The sequence below is a fragment of the Stegostoma tigrinum genome, chromosome 7, assembly GCF_030684315.1.
Source record: "Stegostoma tigrinum isolate sSteTig4 chromosome 7, sSteTig4.hap1, whole genome shotgun sequence".
Taxonomy (NCBI): Eukaryota; Metazoa; Chordata; class Chondrichthyes; order Orectolobiformes; family Stegostomatidae; genus Stegostoma; species Stegostoma tigrinum.
Genome location: NC_081360.1, coordinates 14,277,779 through 14,304,734, shown reverse-complemented (window position 1 = coordinate 14,304,734; position 26,956 = coordinate 14,277,779). Strand labels below are relative to the sequence as shown.

The window sequence follows — 26,956 nt, the reverse complement described above, 5'->3', positions numbered from 1 at the left end:
GACCTGTAAATTGGCCAGAATCAATAACCTGATTCATTTCATTGACATTTGCTTTCAATGTCAGCAATTACTCAGTGGGTACCCTCTTGTTGGATGGTTGCAGATTTACACTTCAAAGACCTCAGCACAATATCTAGGTCAGTTCTGGGGAAGTGTTGCACTTTAGGAGATGCTGTCATTTTGAAGAAACATTGAACTATGAAATATCCCAAGGCATTGTTGTAAAGAGCAGGGGTTACCAGGCCAATATTTATATAAGATCAAAATACAGTGGATGCTGGATATTTGAAACAAATGCAAAAAGGGAATTTTTGTCTTTGGTCCAATATTTATCACTGTAATTATTCATTGTAATTTAACCACATTGGCTTAGAAATAAGGCTGATTTTGACCGTGGTCATGTAAAATGGCATATGGTGAATCAACAGTCTGGTTTACAACTCTCCTGCTTTGGTTCCAGTGTTAAAGAATCTTCTAATAATTTACTCTTGAAAATTATTTATGGAGGTGGGTAAGTTGAGGACTCAGTGGCTGAGGGACTAACACTTTCTCAGGTTGCTTTTAATTATCACTGGTGCATGCAATATCTGATGTGTGTAGTTAATAAACAGTGTGGGTGTGCAGGAACTTTTTGAAAACAGTAGGTGCATGAATTTGACACTCCACCAGCAGCACAGCGAATGTCCACAGGTTAGTTGTATATTGTAATTCCTGAATGGCTAACAGAATCAGAGCAGCAGTCAACAAAGCTGAATAGGATGTTAAGCTGCATGACTAATAGATAACCAATACCTAATTCAAAATCTGTTCACGAGACAAATGGAATGAACTTGGCCATACTCCCAATTTGCTGGAAGGTTTCAATGTATTGACATGATGGCAACTCGAACAGTTAATTTCTGACTGGGTTGGACTACCTTTCATTGCTGGCCTGTGAACTCGGTCTCAGAACATAGGCATTTGGTTCAGTTTAGCTGCAATTTTAATTCCATTAATGAAAACAGACAAAACATGCCACATCTGGTGTCGGGGTGAGGGGGTGGTGAGGAAGTTACCCACTCTGACCTTGATTTTCAGGGTTAAATCCGAGCAACAAGTCATTAAGATATTCTGGCACTGTCGAAAATTAACTGCAGAGCGTGGTGACTGCTGGCTCATTAGCACTCAGTCAAAATGCTCTTGCAATTCAATGCCTGGCTCAGGTTTCTCAGGTACATTTGTTAAAAGTTAATGGGAAAACCAAAATCAATACAACGTTTTTAAAACCAGAAAATAAACAGTGGCTGGAAACTACTCCCCCGGGCAAAGAAAGACATTGCAATTTACAGACAGAGGGGACTGAATATATGTCTGTTTTGCACTGGACTTTATTTCTACCACAGAGAAAGTGGCCAATAATTTACAGGAGACAATGACCTACTGAACACTGTTATCTTCTCAGTTGTCTGGTTCCATCTTGCAGAACATTTCTGGAACCTTTTCATTTTTTTTATTTTGTAAGGGATTATATTATGTCATTATGCTGGTAAGTTTGAGGCGCAACAGTGTTGAGGCATGGATCATTCTTGTTCCTCAAATGTATCATTCACCTCTTGTTAGAAAGTCAGGGTGCACTGTTGGAAGCGTCAGTTTTGGCTGAGACATGAGACTGAGGCTCAGTCTAATCGCTCAAATAACCATAAACATCTGATGGGACCCCAGGGACCTCTCCACATTGTCCTGACTAATTCTAATCCTGAAAATAACAGCACCGGAACAGATTGGTTATTATCATATTATTGTTTGCTGAAAAATAACAGAAAGAACATGTACACATATCGTGCTTGTTTCAGCTCAACAAAATAGGTGACAACCATTCACTGGTTCATTTCTGAGGACAATGCTATGACTAGAGTCATAGAGTCATACAGCACAGAAACAGACCTTTCAGTCTGACACATCTATGCTGACCAGGTTTCCTAAACTGAAATAATCCCATTTGCCTGCATTTGGCCCATACCCCTGTAAATCTTTCTTATTCATGTACCTCATAGAATCATAAATCCCCACAGTGTAGGAACAGGCCATTCAGCCCAACAAGTCCACACTGATTCTACAAAAAGCATCCCACCCAGCCTCATCCCACAACCCCATCCCTGTAACCATGCGTTTCCTAAAGCTAATCTACCTAACCTATGCATCCCTGAACACTACCAGCAATTTAGCATGGCCAATCCACCTAACCTGCACATCTTTGGCCTGTGGGAAGAAACCAGAGCATCCAGAGGAAACACACACAGACATGGGGAGAATGTGCAAATTCCACACTGACAGTCACCCGATGCAGGAATTGAAGCTTGATGCTGTCAGTGCTAACCACTGAGCCACTGTGTCACCCCAAATGTCTTTTAAATGTTGTAGTTGCACCCGCCTCTACCACTTCCTCAGGCAGTTCATTCCGTATATGCACCATCTTCTGTGTGAAAACGTTGCCCCTTAGGACCAATTAAAATCTTCAACCCCTCAGCTTAAACCTCTGTCTTCTAGTTTTGGACTCCCTACCTTGGGGAAAATGTTTTGGCCACACACCTTATCTATGCCTCTCATGATTTTATAAACCTCTACAAGGTCAGCTCTCAGCCTCCTACACCCCAGGTAAAAACATCCCAGCCTAATCAGCCTCTTGTTATAACTCAAACCCTCCATTCTCAGTAACATCCTTGTAAAGCTTTTCTGCACCATTTCCAGTTTAATAACATCTTTCCTATAGCAGTACTCCAAAAGTGGCCTCATCACTGTCTTGTACCTTGGCATCATGATGTCCCAACTCCGATACTCAATATTGTGACCAATGAAGGCAAGCATGCCAAATGCCTTCTCCACCACTCTGCCTACCTGTGACGCCACTTTCAAGGAATGATGTACCCGAACTCCTCGGTCTCTCTGCTCGACAACACATTCCCAGGGCCCTCCCCTTAACTGTACAAGTCCTGCCCTGGTTTTCCTTAACGAAATGCAACACCTCACATTTATCTAAATTAAACTTCACCTGCCACTCCTTGGCCCATTGGCCCAGCTGACTGAGATCCCATTGTACACTTAGATCATCTTCTTCACTGTCCATAACCACTAGTTTTTGTGTCATCCGCAAACTTACTAACCATGCCTCCTAAACTCATCCAAATCATTTATATAAATGACAAACAGCTGTAGACCCAGCTCCACTTGCAACACACGGCTGGTCACAAGCCTCTAGTCTGACCAACGACCCTGTACCACCACCTTCTGTCTCCGCCGTCAAGCCAATTTTGTACCCAATTGTTAGCTCTCCCTTGGTCCCATGTGATCCACACTATCAGTCTGCCATGTAGAATCTTGTTGAAGACCTTGCTAATGTCTATGTAGACAATGTCTACTGCTCTGTTTTCATCTATCTTCTTCATCACCTTTTCAAAAAACTCAATCAAATTTGTGAGACATAACTTCCCATGCACAAAGCCAAACAGAGTTAAGCTGCTGGTTCAAAATTTAAACAAAGCCTGGCTGCTAACTGTCAATCAGAATTAATGGGTGCATTTTCTTGGCAAAACCCCATGCCAGCAGAGTCCACTTGCTAATGTTATGAAAGGTTTAAGAAGTATTTGTTCTATGATGTTTCTTTTGAAAGCAAGTATTGTAGACCTAGAGCAGAACTGTCTGCTGAGCCCAGCATTGCAGCTAGGTTTGTTTTCTTTGGAAGCAGACAAAAGAAGCATGAGTGGATGCAGTCAAGCACACAGAGTCCTAGGATTTCCTGGTTTTGCTTTCCAATTGGCGAACTAGGATTTTGGATCAGGATCCAGCTCTCTCTCTCTCGACAAATGCTTATGTTCTTTCTGTACCACTAGGTCTGTTTCTTTGAGTCTCCAGAATTTGCCTTAGGCAAGTGTAACTATAGGATGTTGTTATATTGGGACAATTGATTAGTAGTAGTTAAATGACACACTATTTTGTTAAGTATTTATACAGAGTTACAGTTAAGCCAATTCTTCTCATTTATTTTTAATTTTATCTGTATTTTAACTGGAGTGTAAGAAATAAAGTGTGTCTTGCTGAAAGTTGAGTAGTTTGACAATTCAAATTGCATTCAGAATGCAATGCTTGGCATGTTTTTAAAATTAAAAAAAGTTAGCACCTAGGCTATCTCCTTGATTTGTTTTGAAGGGGGTTTGGTCTCATCCATAACACTAAGCAATAAGTACTCTTCTGTCATGCTGTATAAATGATGGATTTTCTCTTGAATTTGTACTCTTGCAAAATATCCTGATGGCTGCAAGATGAAAAGCTTTGACAAAAGGTTGCCTCTTTCAGCAAAACTGAATTATTGTAGTGGGATTTTTCTGTGAGCAAATTGTTTCCTGTGGTTTCTACTCCACAACCAGTATTCCACTTCAATGGCTGTATAGCACTTTGAAATGTCTAGAGATCATGACGTAATGTGATAAATGATTGTCTTTCTTCCTCATCAGACACAACACCCAACATTAAACACTCCTGGAGCAGGTATAAAAATTGAAGTGTGGCTTTTAAACCTAACCTCGGAATGATGCGCCTTCTGTCTCACACCAATTTTGCCTTTTCCTACAGCAGGTAATGTTCTGAACCTCCCCCTAAGCACTGCTACAGCTTGAGGTAATTGCTTCCTGATTACAAGGTAGGTTGGTTGACACATAACTACAGGATCTGGGTGTTGCCCATGCCCATAGTCAATAGAGAGAGAAAACTTTCACTCAAACAGCCAGGGCTCTAATCGAAATCAGACACAGAGAAGAAAATCTGTGTCCCTGTAGCTAGTTTCAAATGCTAATGATGCTTTCTCTAAACACCATTTAAGACCACTGTTGTTAGTTCTCTTTTGGTTCCAAACATGCAGCACTCTCCTTTTTGCCAGTCCTGCAATGGGCAATGACCATCTGTATGGCTTTTCAATTGAAAATTTAATCCATCTCTGGTCATCATTAACCTTCCAAAATCCAGTCAATTCTACAGAGCTGAGTGATTGAGGATGTTTAGTTCAGAGAGGAGACTAATTCTGGCCTATTAATGAAAGTAACTGACCAGATCATATATTTGATGTACTAACTGAGGGATAAATATTGACTGGGTATCAGAGAAAGGCCCCCATTCCTCTGCAAAAGAGGACAGACAGGACCTTGGTTTAACACATCATCCAGAAGATGTCACCTCTCACAGTGTGGCATCCTGCAAAAATGAAATAAAGGAACAGATGTTAGTACAGACACTAGCGTTGTGATTCAGCCATAAAAGTGTCATTCATATTAGCTCTTCCGTAGCAAGAACTCCACAACATACTCGACCACCTCTCAAATATCAAGACAAATTGCACTTTCCTTGCAAGTAGACGGTATGACAGCAGGTGAGTTCAGACAAGTCAGAGAATTGAACAGTTTCTTGAAATGATAGAGAATGTGTTAAAGTTGATGGGGAATGAACACGTTGCAAAGATTAGACCAAGTCTTCTTCTGGTGAAGATTAGCATTGATCCAGACTTTATGCCCTTATTTGTTTTTTTCTCTGTACCATTTGCTCCTCCCATCTTAACTCATTACAACAAACTCAATTTTACATTCTAGTGAACTTAGTGGAGCTTCCTGGCACTTGGTAGGAAGGAAAACTTCCACTTATAAAGCAATTCTCGTGACCCCCGGATTTCATGCTTTTCAAGTTCACTGTTATAATGCAGCAGCCAATTTGCATGCAGTGAAGTCTAACAAAGAGAAAGCAATAATGATCAAGGTGCTATAATAAGAACTGCCAATGCTGGAGTCCGAGATAACACAGTGTGGAGCTGGATGAACACAGCAGGCCAAGCAACATCAGAGGGGCAGGAAAGCCAACGATTTGGGTTGGGACCCTTCTTCAGAAATGGGGGAGGGGGAAGGGAGCTTTGGAATAAATAGAGAGAGGAGAGATAGGGCTGGGGAAGGTAGGTGGGATGGTGATAGGTGAGTCCGGGTAGGGAGTTATGGGGATTGATCAGTGAGGTGGGAGGAGCGGATAGGTGGGAGTGAACATGGACAGATTGTGTCAGGTTAAGGAGGTGGGGATAAGAGGGAGGGCTGGCCATGGAATGAGGCCGGATGTGGGGAGATTTTGAAACTATTAATAAAGTACGGTAATTGACCCTTGAAATAATGCTATTGGGTCCCTTCTGCAGATGACTCATGTTTAGTGGGGAGCGATAGGACAAGATTACCTTGAAGAGCTTTGTACATAAATTGATTAGTCAGAAACACAAATGATTTAGTGGTGGTGGATAACAGGTGAAAGGTTACATCATTGACTTCATGAAGGCAAAAAAAACTGTGTGTTACAGCACTTCTAGATGCAAGAAGAAAATAAAGAGGGCATTTAGTGAGGGACCCAGAATACGTGAGCTCAATTTCTACTGCTCCAGTGGCGTAAAATAGCATCACTGAGCAGGTTGATTAGAAAATATATAGAGTGTTTAGGGCTGTTGTGCTGCTGCAGTGGTAGTGTCCCTACCTCTAGGCCAGAAGCTTTGAGTTCAAGCCCTACCCGACCCAGACAAGCTGTGATATGTCTGAACAGGTTTATTAAAAATATACAAACAGAGAGTGAACTGCACTAGCTTGATCGAGGTTATGTGTCCATTCAACTGGAGAGATCGTTGAAGTCACAACCTGCATAGTCTGTATGTTTTCAGTGTCTTTATCAGTGTCCTCAAACATGGTACACTGAGTAGGCTGCACCAAAATTGCCCAGAGGCATGAGTCAATGCAGCTCTGGTTCATCAAATTTTGTTCCATGTTCCATGGCAATGAGAGAAAGACTCCATCTAGTAGGCTCCATATTGAAGCCATTGGGCTGTAGGCTCCTCCAGTTTCCAGGTGGTGTCACTGTGACACTGGAGGAGGCCCAGGATGGACGTGTCGCCCAGGCAGTGGGAGGGGGGACTTAAAATAGTTTGCGACCGGAAGCGGTTGTCATTTGTCGCCAGCAGAGCGCAGGTGTTCTCCAAAGCGGTCTCCAAGCCTCTGTTTGGTCTCACCGCTGTACAGGAGGCCACATCAGGAACAATGGATGCAGTAGATCACGTTGACTGAAGGTTTTATAAGAAGGGGCATGGGTGTCACAATTAAGGAAATTATGGCAAACCTTTATAAAACTCTGGGTCAGCCTCAATTGTGTGGCCTCCTCTGCATTGGTGAGACCAAGTAGAGGCTCAGAGACCGCATTGTAGAGCGCTTGCGCTCTGTTTGCGACAAACGACAACACCTTCCAGTCACAAGCAATTTCAACTCCCCTTCCCATTCTCTGGGTGACATGTCCATCCTGGGCCTCCTCCAGTGTCACAACGATGCCACCCGGAAACTGGAGGAGAAGCACTTCATATTCTGCCTTAGGAGCCTGCAACCCAATAGTCTCAATGTGGACTTTACTAGCTTCAAAATCTCCTCACCCCCGGCCTTATCCCATGACAAGCCCTCCCCCTCATCCCTGCCTCCTTGACCTGTCCATCTTCTCTCCCACCTATCCGTTCCTCCTACTTTACTGACCAATCCCCACCACTCCCTACCTGCACACACCAATGATCAAGGTGATCTTTTACACGAATTGGTGAGGCATAAAATATTAGGAGAACACTTGAGTTCTTCAAAATACGACTTTTAACATCCACCTGAAAGAGCAGACAATGGCTTGGTTTTAAATCCATACCTCCAAAATACGCTTCCTCAATATTGAAGTCGGTAACTGTACTACATTAGATTCTCTGCTCAAATCTCTGGGCTGGGATTTGAAAGCTTGGATATAGAGGTGGGAGTGTTATCACTGACCTCAGCTAACATTCAATAACATTTTATTTACTTTAACAACAGTGCACGTATAAATAACTGCCTTGTGGTTGAGTGCGGATTGGAGTGAGACTTTAATGCATGAGCTGTAACTTACTCAGTTACAAAATGCCTTGCAGGACATACTTTGACGCCGCATTGCCACAATGAATAATTGCCAGATCAAGTGAAACATGTTGGAGACCACAGCTACACGTGTTGCAGAGTCGCCTGACCATGCAACCCCTTCGGACTGAATCCCTGGAGACATCAACAAGGAATGGCAGATATGAGCACGGGCTTGGGCTGTTCACACTGAAGGATGGTATCAAATGTAGCAGTGGCTGGGCAGTTACAGAGTCCAATTTCAACTTTCCTTCTGGCAACAGAAAGGCTGCCATCAATGGAACGCATACTCTTAAACTTTAGCTGACAGTGAATATTTTAGAATCATGTCGAGGAATGCCAGTGCTGGGAAACAGCGTTTCTTCATCACTGGCACTGATCTTACAAGACCAGTGCAAGCTTACTGCAGAGAACTCCAGCAGCAATGATGGCTATCAATAGTTTGCATTCACAGGTCACTGGACCTGGGTTACAATCCTGCCGTCACCTGACTGTCGCATGCATTATCTAATATACAGGCCCTGTTCTGGCTCCGAGCACTCGGAAATTATTGTTTGAGACACACTTTAAATACAGCAAGTGAGGTCAAAGTTTTTTTTGTTAATTTTAGACATGCATCTCTGGCTAAGAAAGCTCTCACCTGTCAAACATTTAGATGTGAGCACATCTGTGATAACATCTGTTACGATTGTGCACTGATTCTCTGCTGTTGCCACTCCTTCACTGGACAGAATAAAATTGTAAATTTAACCAAAGTGATAGTAGACCAATTGTATTGGTTTTAGTCTGTATTTGGTTCAGTAGCAGAAACAGGTCAGCTTGGTTTCTTTAGTCAACAAATAATGACTAGTTTATTACAAATACATTTTCTGAAACAAACATACAAAGATTGTTGACAAAGATTTAGATTGTGCCAGAATACATTTCATTTATATTCTAATATCCCAAACTTAACTTATCTTATGGTCTTATGAGGCAAATATGGGTAACAGACAAATATGGTTGAAAATCCTACACGCGAAACATAAATGCAATCAAGATAGATTCCTCTGATTTCCCAGCAATTCCCTGCCTTTCACACTTTTCCTACCCATTCAAAGTCATTCGTGACACCACAGATCATCACATCTCATTTAAACTTCCAATTATTCATTTCAAATGACCTCGCTTTGAAATTCCCTCAAGAGCACTTACATCATGAACTGCCTCAATAGCAGCTCATGTTCTGGCATTTGACCTTATTTTGCTGGATCTACACTCGCCTGGATTCTGGAAATGGCACTCCGGAATTTACTCACAGACAAAATTCCAGATTTTCATGAACAGTGAGCCTCACCAAGTCAGTAATGCGCCTTCATTCTTTTAACAATCTCTAATCTTGCTCGGTTGCGTCAAGCAATTAATTCTTGTGGACTGTTGACCTCCTTTTTCAAATGTACTTAAATATTAAGTATGCACACTGACTCATGGAACTGAGTTCCTGGGTTTTGACTGTCAGTGTCAATGACCCTAAGCTGCTTTCTCAGCAGTACAGTTGAGCAGTTCTGTAATGGCACAGAGCCTGCATCTGTGTTATAAAAGCAAAATACTGTGAATGCTAGGAAATCTGAAACAAACACAGAGAATGCTGGAGAAACCCAGCAGGTCTGACAGAGAGAAATACAGGCAGTGTTTCAAGTCTAGTTTTTGGGACACTTCTGACTGACTTTGTCTCCTTCTCCAACTATATGTGACTTGGGAGCTATTCTTCCTTGACCCCATACTTGTTTCAAGTGACCTATTGACACGTTGCAACAGATTTTGTCTTGTTCCTGATGAATGTAACTAATATTCTGGATCAGTTAAATATAGCAACTCCTTGGAACTTTCAGTCTCCTGCATGTTACAGTGTTCCCTGGGTTGCTGGTCCCTGCCACACAAATTGATATTACAAGAGAAGGATTTCATCATACATCAAAGAATCTCAACACTGTCTAAGACAAAGATAATAGGAACTGCAGATGCTGGAGAATCCGAGATAACAAGGTGCAGAGCTGAAAGAATACAGCAGGCCAAGCAGCATCTTAGGAGCACAAAAGCTGATGTTTCAGGCCTAGACCCTTCATCAGAAATGGGGGAGAGGAAGGGGGTTCTGAAATAAATAGGGAGAAGGTGGGGGCAAGGTGGATTGAAGATGGATAGAGGACAGGATAGGTGGAGAGGAGACAGACAAGTCAAAGAGGTGAGGATGGAGCCAGTAAAGGTGAGTGTAGGTGGGAATGTAGAGAGGAGATAGGTCAGTCCAAGGAGGACTGTTTTGGTGGTTATTGCGGGGAGAGGGTGTGAGGGATGAGTTGCGGGAAATGTGGGAGACACGGTCGAGGGCGTTCTCAACCACTGAGGGGGGGATGAGTTGTGGTCCTTGGTCAAGAACGCCCTCAACCGTGTCTCCCACATTTCCCGCAACTCATCCTTCACACCCAGTCCCCGCAATAACAACCAAAAAAAGTCCCCCTTGTCCTCACGTATCACCCCACCAACCTCCGGATCCAACGCATCATCCTCTGGCACTTCCGCCATCAGCCATCCGACACCACCACCAAAGACATTTTTCCCTCCCCAACCTTGTCTGCCTTCCAGAGGGACCACTCTCTCCGTGACTCCCTTGTCCGATCCACACACCCCACTAACCCCACCACACCCGGCACCTTCCCCTGCAACCGCAGGAAGTGCTACACCTGTCCCCACACCTCCTCCCTCACCCCCATCCCAGGCCCCAAGAAGACTTTGCTCATCAAGCAGATGTTCATCTTCACATCTGCCAATGTGGTATACTGCATCCACTGTACCCGTTGTGGCCTCCTCTACATTGGGGAAACCATTTCAACTCCCTCTCCCATTCCTTAGACAACATGTCCATCCTGGGCCTCCTGCAGTGCCATAATGATGCCACCCGAAGGTTGCAGGAACAGCAACTCATATTTCACTTGGGAACTTTGCAGCCCAATGGCATCAATGTAGATTTCACAAGCTTCAAAATCTACCCTCTCCCTACTCATCCCAAAACCAGCCCAGCTCGTCCCTGCTTCCCTAACCTGTTCCTCCTCTCACCTATCCCCTCCTCCCATCTCAAGCCACAACCCCATTTCCTACCAACTAACCTCATCCCACTCTCTTGACCTGTCCATCCTCCCTGGGCTGACCTATCCCCTCCCTACCTCCCCACCTACACTCACCTCTACCGGCTCCATCCCCGCCTCTTTAACTTGTCTGTCTCCTCTCCACCTATCTTCTCCGCTATCCATCTTTGATTTGCCTTCCCCTCTCTCCCTGTTTATTTCGGAACCCTCTCCCCCTCCCCCTTTTCTGATGAAGGATCTTGGCTCGAAACATCAGCTGTTGAGCTCCTAAGATGCTGCTTGGCCTGCTGTGTTCATCCAGCTCTACATTTTGTTCCCCCTAGGCACAATTCTTGGATATAGCAGAGGTATAAAATTGGTTACATTACTTTACTGAGTTAAAAAATAAGTTAAAAATAAAACATCATTAAAGGGCCGACAATACAATAAGGTAGGAAATTTCAAACAGACATTAAATCTGCACATGATCTGACCGCCCACCCCAGACCCCACTCCAATAGCCATCCCTGCTACACACCAAGCCCCAGGCCACTCCATACCGGCACTCAGCTGTGCCAAGGTAAATTCTAGCTCTGTCTCCCCTGCACTGGTCTCTGGCGAGGACTCACTGTCCATACGCTGCTCTGGGCAGCTTCCCCGCACAGCTCCAGGGCTCACAGCCTATGTATTAGGTCGAGCCTCGCAGCCCATGCCCTCTACCTGGGCTTGCAGCTAATGCGCTGTATCGGAGCTCACAGCCCATGCACTGTACCCGGGCTCACAGATCATGCGCTGTATCGGGGCTCACAGCCCACACACTGTACGCAGGCTCACAGACCACGCGCTGTACCCAGGCTCACAGCTTCGCGGGCTCGCTGCTGGCACCTACCCCTGCTCCAGGATTTGCCTCTGGTGCTAAGGGGAGAAAAGAAGAAGAAAGAACAACGAGAGAAAGAAGAAAAAGAACAGGCAGAGCAGAGGAGCTCCAGCAGGAGCATCCTATTCTGCCGGCCTATGTGTTTTTTATAGTCAAGGTGCTGCCCCACCATGCTGGCCAGTGATTACAGGGTGATGGGTGAACGTCTTTCCTAGGGATTAACAGTCATCCAAATGTTGGCCCAAGTCTGGGTTATGGGTCGTTCATGCTGTGTTCCCAGGCTTTATTTTGATACATAAAAATGATGAGCATCTGGTCCATTGTACCTGGCCCATCCTCATAGTGGCTGCAGAACAGTGGACCAGATACAATCTGTTAATGCCTATCCCATCACACACAACATCATCCTCCACTCAAGCAACTACATAATCGAGGCAGAGAAACAAAGAAAAAAAACAAATAAAGGAAAACTGTTCTGGAACGTTCGTCTCTGAACTTCCCAGAGGGTACCTAAACCTGTCCAGAAGATGACACGCAACAAGCCTTCTCTATAAATATGTGCACCTTCCAAATTAAATAATCTCTGCCCCAGTAAAGAGCTCTCGCTCCCCAGACCAGACTTGACAAGACAATGCGAGAAGATGCCCTGACGCTCTGCATTTTTCATTTAGTTCCTTTGAAGAAGGAGCTTTGAAATACATTACCAAAGAAAACAAAATAGCATTACATTTTGCAGCTTTAAGCTGCTTCACAGTCACTTCTACATGAATTGGTTGTCTTTAGCATTTGTTAAAAACCACATTTCACCCTCATGTTGCGCAATGGTTTTAAAAATTGGGTGTTAACTAACTTACAGAGGCTCATCCTGTTAACGATTGGAAAAAAAATCTAACGGGGTTTAGCAGTTTAACTTAATTAACTAACCTTAGTTTCCTTTTAGGGATAAGGGCATGATCTCTTTCCCTCCTTTGAAGTTGAGAAAAAACAGCTACTTTTCTGCTTGTAACTGATGTCCATTTCAAGCCCACCGACTCCCACAGCTACCTAGAATACACCTCCTCCCACCCACCCTCCTGCAAAAATTCCATCCCCTATTCCCAATTCCTCCGCCTCCGCCGCATCTGCTCCCACGACAAGACATTCCACTCCCGCACATCCCAGATGTCCAAGTTCTTTAAGGACCGCAACTTTCTCCCCACGGTGATCGAGAACGCCCTTGACCGCGTCTCCTGCATTTCCCGCGACACATCCCTCACACCCCGCCCCCGCCACAACCGCCCCAAGAGGATCCCCCTCGTTCTCACACACCACCCTACCAACTTCCGGATACAACGCATTATCCTCCGACACTTCCGCCATTTACAATCCGACCCCACCACCCAAGACATTTTTCCATCCCCTCCCCTGTCTGCTTTCCGGAGAGACCACTCTCTCCGTGACTCCCTTGTTCGCTCCACACTGCCCTCCAACCCCACCACACCCGGCACCTTCCCCTGCAACCGCAGGAAATGCTACACTTGTCCCCACACCTCCTCCCTCACCCCCATCCCAGGCCCCAAGATGACATTCCACATCAAGCAGAGGTTCACCTGCACATCTGCCAATGTGGTATACTGCATCCACTGTACCCGGTGCGGCTTCCTCTACATTGGGGAAACCAAGCGGAGGCTTGGGGACCGCTTTGCAGAACACCTCCGCTCAGTTCGCCAAAAACAACTGCACCTCCCAGTCGCAAACCATTTCCACTCCCCCTCCCATTCTCTTGATGACATGTCCATCATGGGCCTCCTGCACTGCCACAATGATGCCACCCGAAGGTTGCAGGAACAGCAACTCATATTCTGCCTGGGAACCCTGCAGCCATATGGTATCAATGTGGACTTCACCAGTTTCAAAATCTCCCCTTCCCCTACTGCATCCCTCAACCAGCCCAGTTCGTCCCCTCCCCCCACTGCACCACACAACCAGCCCAGCTCTTCCCCCCCACCCACTGCATCCCAAAACCAGTCCAACCTGTCTCTGCCACCCTAACCGGTTCTTCCTCTCACCCATCCCTTCCTCCCACCCCAAGCCGCACCCCCCGCTACCTACTAACCTCATCCCACCTCCTTGACCTGTCCGTCTTCCCTGGACTGACCTATCCCCTCCCTACCTCCCCACCTACACTCTCTCCACCTATCTTCTTTACTCTCCATCTTCGGTCCGCCTCCCCCTCTCTCCCTATTTATTCCAGTTCCCTCCCCCCATCCCCCTCTCTGATGAAGGGTCTAGGCCCGAAACGTCAGCTTTTGTGCTCCTGAGATGCTGCTTGGCCTGCTGTGTTCATCCAGCCTCACATTTTATTACTTTTCTGGAATAATCATTTGGTGAATACTATACTTTTGTTCCTTATGCATGTACACAGAGAATTGGGTTGCTTTAGTTTGTGACTGCAATGGGACAAGCTTGTAAAGAGGTGTGTGCTAATTTCTGCAGAGGGTACAATGGATAACCTGTGCGTTTTAAGTGTAATCAGACCAGCACGGTGCAGGAGTTTGGCCTGGAAGGCATATCTTTTGGATATATATGATTGTTGAGTGCTGGGTTCTAACATAGCAGCTCTCCACGGTGTTCTGTAAATCAAAAATCAATAGACAGTTCCTGAAGAGAAATGAATCCAATTCTCTACATTTAAGTGGAAAAGCTTTTCGAGGATCATTGCAGTGCAGGCTGAGAGAGAGTGAAAGTGAACAATTTTAGCTTCGGCCAGCTTGAACTTTCAATGATGGCAAAGGTCTTCACGCATAAGTACTCAGCCTCCTTGAGTGGGGATAGGATGTAGGGTTAAAACAGGCAGATGTTAAGGTGAAATGGGTAGAAAAATGTAAACCTTTCATGGACGCCATTACTTAAGGTGGCTGAGCAGCTCAATGAAGTGGTACTGCCATGGAGTGTGTCGCATGACCTGCAGTGATGACTATCCCAGTGGGAAGAAGGGCCTCAAAGGGAGAAGGGGATAAAACTAGAGAGTACAGCACCCTAGGGCAAGCTGAATTCAGATTCAGAAACTCAATTGTAAGTTTGTCAGGAGGAGAAGCGGAATTGGCGAGGGTTGCACACAAATTGCAGAATGACAATACATGTAAAGTGGATAAATCAAAGGGCAGGTTAAATAGCGAAAACTAATCCTGTGCAGCAATCTGCAACACCATTGGAACGCTGAACTGCATAAAGCGACAACTTTTAAAATATCCCAAGGAGCTTCTCCGGATCAAAATCAATCTAAAATTGACTTGAAGTCAAAAAGGCGATATTAGGTCCAGGGAGAGAAATTGCGGGCCCTGGTGTTGCTCTTTTTTCAGACTTGTTACTCCCCTCTTTAACCCTGTCCCTCACACCCATCAGATGGCCAGAATTGGGAGCCAGAGTTCTAGGGCCTTCCTGTCGCTTTTTCAGAAGGGCAGTCATGAGAACTTAACGGGGCAGGATGGAAAATATCAGTTTTCCAACGGTGGGTTGAAGCGCTGCTTTTGGGTTCCCTGAACCTCTCAGGTGGGTCAGCTTTCCCAACCAAGCTGATTTGCAATCATCAACATGTCCCGAAAACTCATGAGTATCACAGCTATTAAGATCTCAGTCGCATACAGTCTGATTTGTTGGTGTTAAATACTTATAATTTAAACCAAATATGGACTACATCACACAGAATTTACAGTGGCTTTCAAAAACAGATTTCCAGCGTCTGAAGTTCTTTGTTTACTTTCAGTGTTTAACTCACTGCCACATTTCTTCTACATATGCCCACCTTGAAGAAGTTCTGCTCCTCCCTCTGATGATTTTCTATCTAACCTTTCTTCTCTTTCATCATCTTTACTTCCGTTGTTGTGCGACAAGGTAATTGTCAAAACTTGCTTCCAAAGCCACATCTCATCCTTCAGTGACTGCCTCCGGCTCAGACACACGTCACACGGATTCCAACTCAAATTTCATCCTGCATGTGTCGAATCCACCCAGGATTGCAGCCACCTCTGTGACATACTGTACAATACTCCTCGGGCAGCTGTCCCCGCCACATCCTGAGATCCACACGCTGAGCCACGTGCTGCCAGACACGCAGTCATGACATCTTCCTCCATCGGCACCCACCTCCTGCTATCTCAGAGCTGCCCTGCAACCCCCCCACAAGTTCCACTTCATTCTTTGGCTTGTCCGGTCTGCTGTATTGCCCAAGAGAGGTTCAATGCAAACTGGAAGAACAGCATCTCATTTTCCACTGGGGGACCCTGCAGCCTCCAGGACTCAATATTGAATTCAATAGTTTTAGGGCTTGAAGACCACCTTCCACGCCTTTTATTCCACCCCCACCCAAAATCCCAGGCCCAGTCCAGGCAGGGACTGCTTTCAGCACAGCCAACCCATTGTCACCTATTTATGGCCCCAAGAGCAGCTTTTCTTTCTCCCTTTCCTACCAGTTTCCATTGCTTTGTTTGCCTGTCTTTCTCTCTCCCTGTCATCAGCCTATATGCCACCTTTCCTAACTGCCATCAGTTCTGAAGAAGAGTCACTGGACTCGAAACATTAAGTCTGCTTTCTCTCCAGAGTTGCAGCTAAACCTGCTCTGTCTCTCCAGTAATTTCTCTTTATGTTGGCCACGTGGAATCAGGCTTTTGAATTATAGGATCCCTACAGTGCAGCAGCAGGCCATTTGGCCCATCTAGTCCACGACAATCATCCGAGGAGCATCCCGCCCAGACACATCCCACTACCCTATCCCCATAACCCTCTATTTGCCACGGCTAACCCACCTGGGCACCACGTGCAATTTTAGCATGGCCAGTCCATCCAACCTGCACAGCTTTGGACAGTGGGAGGAAACCGGAGGAAATCCACGCAGATGCAAGGAGGATGTGCAAACTCCACACAGACAGTCACTCGAGGGTGGAGTCAAACCTGGGATCGAACCTGGGTCCCTAGTGCTGAGAGACAGCAGTGCTAACCGCTGAGCCACCGTGCTGCCCCTTCAAAAGAGTTTGTGTTAGAGAGAGAAGTTTTAGGTGGCTATTAAAGGAGGAAAGAGTGTTGAAGTGTGTACCAGAGTTTGGGACCTTACTGGATGTCGGCATAATGGAAATGGTGTGATATGATGACTAATTTGTAAGTATTTCTGTGGCCATGATGATTTCTTTTAAAACAGTTTGAGAAGGAAATAGCCTTCAGGGATGAATGTGTTTTGCTAATAATAGGAGAGCTTATGACCAAGCAATGTAAACAATTGGTACCTCAAGGTTTCAGTTAGAAATTTCTGGCTTAACTCTTTAAAGCTTAAGGCAAATTTTTCTTTTAACCATTCAGCTTGGGGCAGTCCTGCAGAAATCCTGCATGCTGATGGATATGCAAAGCAGTGCTTCTAAGAAAGGAAGAAATTAAGAAAAAAGATTACTTTAGAATAACGAGTTTAGTAGCAGTCCCAGACCAGAAGTGTTTTGATACCACTCTAGAGAGGTTGTTTGAGGCTGACTACACCTAAACTCAGGTGTATGAAAGTTCCAAGAAGAGGCTATTAGATTTTTCAGACTGGGATTGAAGTCACAATTAAATTAAGTCTGTGGAGGTTGTTTGAGAGAGTTTTTTTTCCTATGCTATGAATATTGTCTAAGGGATGTTTTTGAGTACTATACTCTGATGAATGCCAGAGATCAGCCCCAGGCAGGAATGGTCCCAGGGGTGTTAGCCATTAATAAGTTCTTTTACACGCACAAACAGAGAGCAGCACTATGTAGACTGGAGATGCTTGGGAAAGTGGAAGGAGTCCATCAGCCCTATCTGTACTGTACTGCATGACATCTGTACCTTTGCTATCTCCAGGGACAGGCTGACACCTGTCATGGAGATCCCAGTCCAGTACACTAAATGTCTGCCAGGTATACAGGCAGAAACCAAAGGTGAGGTGACAGGAGACAAGTAATCTTAACCTCACTCTGGGTGCCCCTTACTCACAAGTCGACAGGGTGCTGCCAGTCAGAAGAGAAACCATTTCCTAAATGAACTAAATGCCCTCTATTTTCACTGTGCCTGTAATCCCCAATCTTCTGTGAGTTGATGCCAGAAGAGTAACCCCACATCTGGGCCCATTATGCACTTTGGCAGAGGTCGGGGGGGGTCACTTGCCTAAAGCCTCAAGGACAACAGGCTCCTCGATAGACCAGGCTCCCTCCACCCCATCTGCAGACCTTGGGACTACGCCTGGAAGGAAAAGGGAAATCTTCAGAAGGCACAAAGTTGATAAGCGAGAAACTTGATTGTAAATACGTCATCACATTTTTAAAATATAGATTCAGTTTCCATGATCAGTTCTGCAAGTGACTGTCATTATAGCTGTAGCTACAAGAATGCAGATACAGAGGCTAGACAACGGTAGCACTGCACCATGTTCTAATCCATTCTGAATTCTTGCCTTTCCATAACACCCGTGTTAGCATGAAATGAATAAGGGAGCATTAGATGTTGTGAAGGCTTCCTTCAGCTTGTAACTTTAACAGAAAAGGCTTGAAAAGATCAAAGCATGAAGGTGCATTTGGAGTTGGCACATGTTGGCCTCGGAAACATCAAAAGGTTGACAGTCAGTGAAAGGTGAATTCATGCAACTCAGTTTTATTGAACGATGCACACAGAGAAGTCCTGTCTGCATTGCTTTGACTGATGCTACTGTGCTGTAGGATGCTGAAGGTGCTGTCTCACAAGTAGGAAGTCTTCCTTTTCCTAACCACCTCTCATGAATCCCCAACGTCCATCACATAACATTGTCTTGGTGTGTCCTCAGTGGTTTGGTGCAAGGCATCGAAGGATTCAGTGGTATCCTCTGTCTCTACTGTATTGCAACAGCTCCCCAATCCCCCAACCTGACAGCACCGTGACCTGATGTACAGGAGACACCTTATGGCCATCATTGGCCCCAGTGGAACATGCTGTTGCATTGCAGATTAGCTGGGTATTTTGACGTCATATCTGACCACCACCTCTAAACAGAGCCACTATCCCTCTCCCATCTGCATGACATTCCATGTAAGATGAGTGACTATGAGGTTCCTGTGTATTTGCTGCAACAAGAGGGCTCCGTGGCTGGAAACTCCACATTCAGAGGCTGCAATGTATCTGCTTGAGGCTGCTCCTAGGCCTCCAGAAACATGGATCCTCATCCATTCCTGTGGATGCTGTTAGTACAGATGCCCCAGAGAGACCGACAGCTTCTGCGCTTGCATCCACTGGGTCTATAGAGCCTATATAGGCAATATCAGCAACAAAGCAGCTCCTCAGTCATAGGATCAGTCAGCTCTTGCAGCGCACATGACTCGGATTAAACTGTGACGTTAGATGAGATGGTGAAGATCACTCCTGGCCAGGATTTTCAATCAAGACAGTTATTCAATGGATAAGGCTCACATGAAGAACTTTGCGATAACAGACATCTTTAACATGTCCTGGGTGAGTGTCTGCTTAATGCTATTGTCCCTCGGAGGGCTTACACACTCACAAACTCACAAACTCCCTTAGAGATTAAAAACAAAAGTGTACTTTGTCCCCTAAGGGTATAGTGGCAGCCATTTCTCATAACAATTGCACACTTGTGAATTGGATGGAGACAGAAGGCAACATAGGTATTGATTCACAGAGTGAGGTGCAGGCGCCCTTCAGCCTCGGTCACTGCACCATCCACCTTCTCCAAACCTTCATGTGCCTTTCTGCCTTGCCCTCTCTGTTTCTCCCATCAGGTTTGATCTTCCCCACGTTCCCATCCAACACTTTCATTTAACCTTTTATCTCTTCTCTTTACTGCTTGAACTCCAGGCAGACACAATGTTTGACCGACTATAGTGATGCACTATTGGAAAGATAGGATTTACATGCATTCGGAAAGGCAAGGACTGATTGGGGATAGTCAGTATGGTGTGAGGGAAATTGTGTCTCACAAACCTGATTGAATTTTTTGAGGAAGTAACCAAAAAGATTGCTGAAGGCAGATCAGTGGACATTGTTTACATGGACTTCAGTAAAGCCTTTTACAAGGGTCCACATGGTACACTAATTAGTAAAGTCAGATCACGTGGGATTCAGGGTGAGCTTGCCAACTGGATTGAAAGTTGATTTGGTAGTAGGAGAAAGAGAGAGGTGGTGGAGGGTTCTTTTTCGACCGGAGCCCTGGACCAGCAGTGTTCCACTAGGACCATCCGTTACTGGGATCACTTTTGTTTGTTATTTATATAAATGATTTGGATGAGAAAGTAGGAGGCATGGTTAGTAAGTGTGAGGACGACTCCAAAATTGGTGACATAGTGGACAGTTAAGAAGATTATCTAAGATTGCAAAGAGGTCTTGATCAATTGGATCAATGGGCTGAGGCATGGCAGATGGAGTTAAATTTGGATAAGTCTGAGGTATTGCATTATGGTGAAACAGACAAGGCCTGGACTTATACATTTAAAAGAAGAGCCCTGGGTAGTGTTGTTAGCACGGACAGACCTAGGGGTTCTGGGGCATATTCTTCGAAATTTGAGTCACATGTACACAGGGTGGTTAAGAAAGCTTTTAGCACGCTTGCCTTCATTCCTGAGACCTTTGAGTGTTGGAGTTGGAACATCAAGTTGAGGTTGTACAGGACATTGGTGAGGCCTCTTCTGGAGTACTGTGTGTTGCTCTGGTTGCCCTGCAATAGAAAGGATGTTATTAAATTGAAGAGGGTTCAGAAAAAATTCATGAGGATATTGCCAGGACTGGAGAGTTTCCTTTATAAAAATACACTGTATTGACTGGGACTTCCCTCACTGGAGTGCTAGAGGTTGAGGGATGGCCTTATAGAGGTTTATAAAATCATGAAGAGTATACATGCGATGAATAGCAAGGGTCTTATCCCTGGGGTGGGGGAATTCAAAACTCAGAGACATTTTTCTTAAGATGAGAGGAGAAAGTTTTGAAAAGAATGTAAGGGACAATATTTTTATAGAGAGTGGTTCATGTGTGGAATCAACGGCCAAAGGAAGTGATGGGTGCAAGTACAGTTACAACATTTAAAAGACATTTCAACAGTTACATGAATAGGAAAGATTTAGAGAGATACAGGCCAGATGCAAGCAAGTGGGACTAGTTTAGTTTGGGAACATGGTTGGCATAGACAATTTGGACCGAAGTGTCCGTTTCCATACAGTATAAATCAGAAAGCAACTGCTCAGATTCTAGATTTAAGAAAGGCTGATGGTCAAAATGGCAATAAACTGGACAGGTTTGTTTTGTGGGCTATTAATTCAGAGAACCAGGATAATTCTCTGGCAAGATGCATTCAAATCAAAACAAATTCAATTCATAAATCTGAAACGTGATGGTATGTCAGTAACAGTGACCATGAGATTATTGTAGAAACACATCTGGTTCATTAAGTCACATTAGGAAATGAGATTTCCCAACCTGGCTACTCTGGCCAGCACGTGACTCCTGGCCACAGGTACTGGGTTGACTCTTAACTGCCTACTGACATGACCTAGCAAGCCACTCATTTCAGGGATAATCAGGCTTGGACAACAGATGTTGACTTTGCCAGTGATGGCCACATCTCCAGAATGATTCTTTCCAGTAAAACAAAAGGAGCCGTTAAGGGAAAAAGACTGAAGATTAATGGGTGAGGTGCTCAAAAACAAATTTAAACCAGGATCAAAAGTTTGGCAGGTCCAAAAAAAGCATGGATAAATAAGGAGGTAAGAGTAAGGTTTTAGCAAAGATCTGTAGCTCAGGTTGTGGATGAGGTTGCTGACTTGCTGGCCAAACTGGCTTGTTCTTGTTCAGACGTTTCGTCACCATACTAGGTGACATCATCAGTGAGGCCTCCAATAAAGCGATGTTATTCTACTCTACTTGGAATTTATACTGTCCAGTCCGTTACGGCGAGTAGTGTCATTTCCGGTTTTGTTCTTTGGGGTTTGTATATGGGCCTAATTCTATATGTTTATTGATTTCATTATCGGTTGAAAGCCATGCCTCTAGGAATTCCCATGGTGTGTATGTTTGGCTTGGGCTACTATGGTCACCTTGTCTCATTTAAAATGATGGCCTTCATTGTCAAAGTGTGCTGATACAAAGGAAGGTGTGTCACACCGTTGCGCGGCTAGCTGATGTTCGTGTATTCTGATAGCTAGTTTCCTTCCTGTCTGACCGATGTAATGTTTGTGGCAGTCTTTGTATGGTATTTTGTAAACTACGTTGATTCTGCCTATTGTGGGAATGGGGTCTTTAATCCTTGTGAGTGATTGTCGTAGAGTGGCTGTGGGCTTGTGGGCCACCATGATTCCTCGTGGTTGTAGGAGATTCGTTGTCAGTTCTGATATGTTCTTGATGTAGGACCATGTGGCCAGTGTGTTAGGGTGTACTGTGTCCTCTTGTTATTGTCTGTTTAATAGGAACTTGCAGATGAAGTTGTGGGGATATCCGTCCATATTGAAGTTTTGTATAGGTGCTCTTCCTCTTTCCTGAGTAATTCTGGCATGTGCAGTGAGTGGTGGCCCATTTGAATAGTGTCCTAACACAGCTTTGTTCGTGGACGTTGGGCTGGTTGCTGTGGAAGTTGAGGATTGGACAGTGTGAGTTGCTTTTAGGAGGTAAGTGACAACATGGAACGAAAAGGAGAAGGATACCAATATGTCTGAAACAGCACAGGACCTGGCAGATAAAAGAGGTACACAGAATGGCAATGAACGTCATACAAGTGGCAGAAAGTAGTTCAGCCCTACAGCATTGCAGCATGGGGGACTCAGGTTCAATTTCACCCTCAGGTGACTGTCTGTCTGAAGTTTGCACATTCTCCCTGTGTCTGCATGGGTTTCCTCCAGGTCTCCGGTTTCCTCTCACAGTCCAAAGATGTGTAGGTTAGGTGAATTGGCCTTTTCCCATCGTGTCCAGGGATATTCTGGCAAGGTATATTAGCCATGGGAAATGCAGGATTACAAGGATAGGGTAGGGGGGTATCTGGGTGGGATGCACTTCGATGGGTTCATGTGGATTTGATGGGCCAAATGGCCTGCACACATACTGCACACATAAGGCGTTCCAAATTGAATGCAACAATTTTTACAATTGTCTTAGGTTAAAAGAGGGTGGTGAGGAGCAAGGGGTCCCTTTGACATATGATAATGCTAATATGACAAATGGGAAGAAAAGAAACAGCAAGCATGTTGAATAATTTCTTTGGGTGGGAGATAGTAGGAGAAAACATCGGCACACCAGAAATGCCAAGGGAACTGCTGCTGAATGAGAGGGACACTCATCAGAATTAACAAAAGCAAAATAACAATCAAGAGAAAAAAGTCATGCTAGTTAAGTGACAGATTCACAGGATCATGGGGTTTCCATCCCAGGGTTTTAAAGGAAGTACTGTAGGTGAGAATTATAGGCCCAGATGCCCTAAAGACTGACAGTCACAGGCAGATTACCACTCTTCTTGTTTAAACAAATGAAGATATATCTGACAGGAGATTCTGATCAGGGCTCATTCAGGAGCCTTACTTCATTTTCACAGGTTTCTTGTAGTGCAGAATGTTTGGTGGAGTCCATGTTGTGCACCTTTTTCATTGCTGCACTCTGTAATTTAGAGGTCCATCATTGTAAACAGTCACTTTCATAACTGCTGTGAAGTAGTAATTATATAAGGTAAGTCTGAGCTTGAAATGGCCGATAGTTAGGATGCCAGGTGGGTAATGTGGTAGGGTGCCAGGTATGTAGGATGTTAAGTGATTACGGGGTTGGGTGCCAGATTGTTAACATGCCAGATTGATAGTAGTAGAGTGCCAGCTAAATAGGGTGCCAGCTGTGCAGGTTGCCAAGTTGGCATAGAGTAGGATGCCAGGTGGATAGGGTGCCAGGTCTGGCAGCGATAGGTGGTGGGACGTGGGGCTCAGGTCCAGGGAGAACACGGGATGTTGGGTACAGTGGTATAGCAGGGGCCAATGTTGGAGCTGGTGGTGATGGAGAGGTATTGAGTTTGGTGGTGGGAGGAGGGGTCTCGGGATGGGAGGGATGCAGGAGGTGTGTTCAGTATCAGGGAGGGTGGGAGATGTGGGTGATTTCCGGTCCCGCATTTAGGAGGGATTGAGGAGAGGTGAATGTCAGGTCCTGCTGGAGGGAGGTCAAGTCCTTGGGCAGGGTGTGATGTGAAGTCAGGGTCTGGGGTTTATTGGCAGTCTAAAGATGGTTAGTTTGGGGTTCCATTGAACAGTTATTAAATCATCTAACTTTTCCTGACTAACTATGTATTTTACTGCAGTTGGAGCCCTCCAAATTCTCCAATCTAAATGAATACTTTCAGAGAGTTCCAGACACAAGTGAATTGCCTGTCAGAATCTTAAATTTCCCAAACAATTTCATCAACATCTGCTATGATGGGAATTCTGCAGGGTCCGCATGTTGCAACTCCCATCTATACGTCAGAAACAATCATCTGGGCGTTGGAAAATTCAGACCACAACCTTCCAAAGTTCACCCAACTTGTGAACCTGTGCATTAGTTTCAAAAATTGCACAAGTGACTTAATTCTTCAAGAAAGCTGATAGAGGGAAATTTTAGACTAACACCTGTTGTTAGGTAATTATATGAGAAGCTGGAACAGAGAATAGGGAATACTTAAAAATTTCCAGCTGATCAGGAAGAACCCACATGGATTTGTAAAGGGTAGGTCAAGCCTGTTGAACTGATTGATTTTCTTTTAAGTACTAACAGAAGTATTGGACTCGGAAATATCTGTGCATTATTTGAATGGATTTTCAGAAACGTTTGGTAGAATCTTTCAAAACAGACTGTTAACCAAAGTGGAAGCTTAGAGAATAAGGGACAAATTATTAAATTGGCTAAGAGATTGGCTGAGTGGCTGGAGACAGAGAGCAGGGATAAAGGGATGTTAATCTAATTGACAGGGTGTGACTGGTGATGTCTGGCAAGGATGTGTGTCTGCAGTATATCTATAGCCTGCCGTATCCTCTGGCAATCCTCCTGACCATCTGCACCTCCCCCAATCTTTGTGTCATCCACAAACCTACTAATCACATCAGCAACATTCTCCTCCAAATCAGTTATGCATATTACAAACAACAGAGGTCCCAACACTGATCGCTGCAGTGCACCATGGTCACATATCTCCGGTCGGTAAAACACCCTTTCCCGGCCACTCTCTGTCTTCTGGTGACTAAGACAGTTCTGCATCCATCTTACCAACTCCCCAGCAGATCCTATGCGACTTCGGCTTTTGTACCAGCCTGCCATCAGGGTCCTTGTCAAAGGTCTTGCTAAAGATTATGCAAAAAACATCTACTGCCCTGGGGTCATAAATCATCTTTATCACTTCCTCAAAAAACTCAATGAAGTTTGTGAGGCATGACCTTCCCAGGACAAGGCTATGATGCCTATTGCTGAAAAATATTTTCCAAATATGAGTAAATCTTGTCCCTAAGAATCTTCTGCACTAATTCCCCTACCACTGATGGTAAGGTTCAGCACCCCCCTTAATTTGCCATATTATCCCTGTTGCTCTTCTTAAACAAAAGAACAATGTTGGCAATTCCCCAGTCCTCTGGGACCTCTCCTGTGACTAAAGAGGATACAAAGATTTGCATCAGGTCTTGGGCGCTTGTCTACCTTAATGATTTTTTATAAAAAAACCCTTATCCTTTTTATATTAACATGCCCAGAATGTTAGCGTACCCATCCGAGACGCACTGTCCACCATGTCCTTCTCCTTTGTGAATATCAATGCAAAGTATTTGTTAAGGACCTCCACTAGTTCCTTCAGCTCCACACATATATTCCCTCCTTTGTCCTTGAGTGGACCTGCCCTTTCCATAGCTACACTCTTGCTCCTTATATATGTATAAAATGCCTTGAGATTTCGCTTAATCCTTTTTGCCAAAGGTGCTTCATGGCCCCAATTCCTTGTTTGAGTTCTTTTCTGGTATCTTGAAGGGCTTCATCTTTTTTCTTGTCATCCAAGGTTCCCGAATCTTGTCATACTTATCCTTCATTTTCAAAGGAACATGCTGGTCCTGAAATCTAATCAACTGGCATTTAAAAGATTCCCATATGCCAGAAGTGGATTTACCCTCACACAACTGTCCCAGTCTACATTCCCCAGCTCCTGCCTAATATTGTGGTAGTTAGCCTTCTCCAAATTTAATATTTTCACCTGAGGACAACCCTTGTCCTCATCCGTTAGTAACGTAAACCTTACAGAATTATGGATACTGTCCCCGAAATGTTCCCCCACTGAAACTTTGTTCACCTGACCAGGTCTCTTTCCCAGTTGAGGATGGTCCCTTCCCTAGTTGGACTATTTACACATTTTCAAAAAAAAATCCATAAACGCATAGCAAATTCTTCCCTATCGAAGCCGCTGATACTAATGGAGTCCGAATCAATATAGGGAAACTTAAAACCGCCCCACCACAGCAACTGTGTTATTTTTACATTCTTCCAAATATCTATTCCTCTACCTCCCTCTGGCTGTTGGGAGGCCTATAGTACAGTCCCGTCAAAGTGATTGCACCTTTCCTATTCCTGAGCTCTACCCATATGGCCTCACTGGATAAGCCCTCCAACATGTCCTCCCTCTGTATGGGTGCGATATTTTCCCTATTCTGGTTCCCTATTCCCTAATGCAGCTCCCCTATGCTTTTACATCTCACCTAAAACATCTAAATCCCAGAATACTAAGCTGCCAGGCTTGTCCCTCTTTCAACCAAGTTTCTGTAACTGCTACAACATCATAGTTAAATGTATTAATCCAGCTCTAAATTCATTTGCCTTATCTGTTGTACTCCTTGCATTAAAACAAATACACTTCAGAACCACCAGTCCCATTGTGTTCAGTTACCTCCCCTTGTTTGTTCTTCCTCTTAGTCTTATTGACCTTGGTCTGAGAGAAACTAGAGATAAAGAGATAATGATGGATTAAGTGAATGGTCAGAACTGCATCAATAGATCTCAAGGCAACCAACTGTGGGGTCATCCACTTTGGA

At 44.6% G+C, this 26,956-nt stretch overlaps 1 long non-coding RNA gene across 1 annotated transcript; it reads right to left on the bottom strand.

The window, feature by feature from the left end:
• Window positions 1–4,501: 4,501 nt before the first annotated feature.
• Window positions 4,502–9,402, bottom strand: LOC132209842 (uncharacterized). Its single transcript, XR_009445984.1, has 3 exons — window positions 9,298–9,402; window positions 8,602–8,684; window positions 4,502–5,220 (listed from the first exon to the last, which is right to left on the bottom strand). It is a non-coding gene; the product is annotated as an uncharacterized LOC132209842 (long non-coding RNA).
• Between the last annotated feature and the right edge of the window lie 17,554 nt (window positions 9,403–26,956).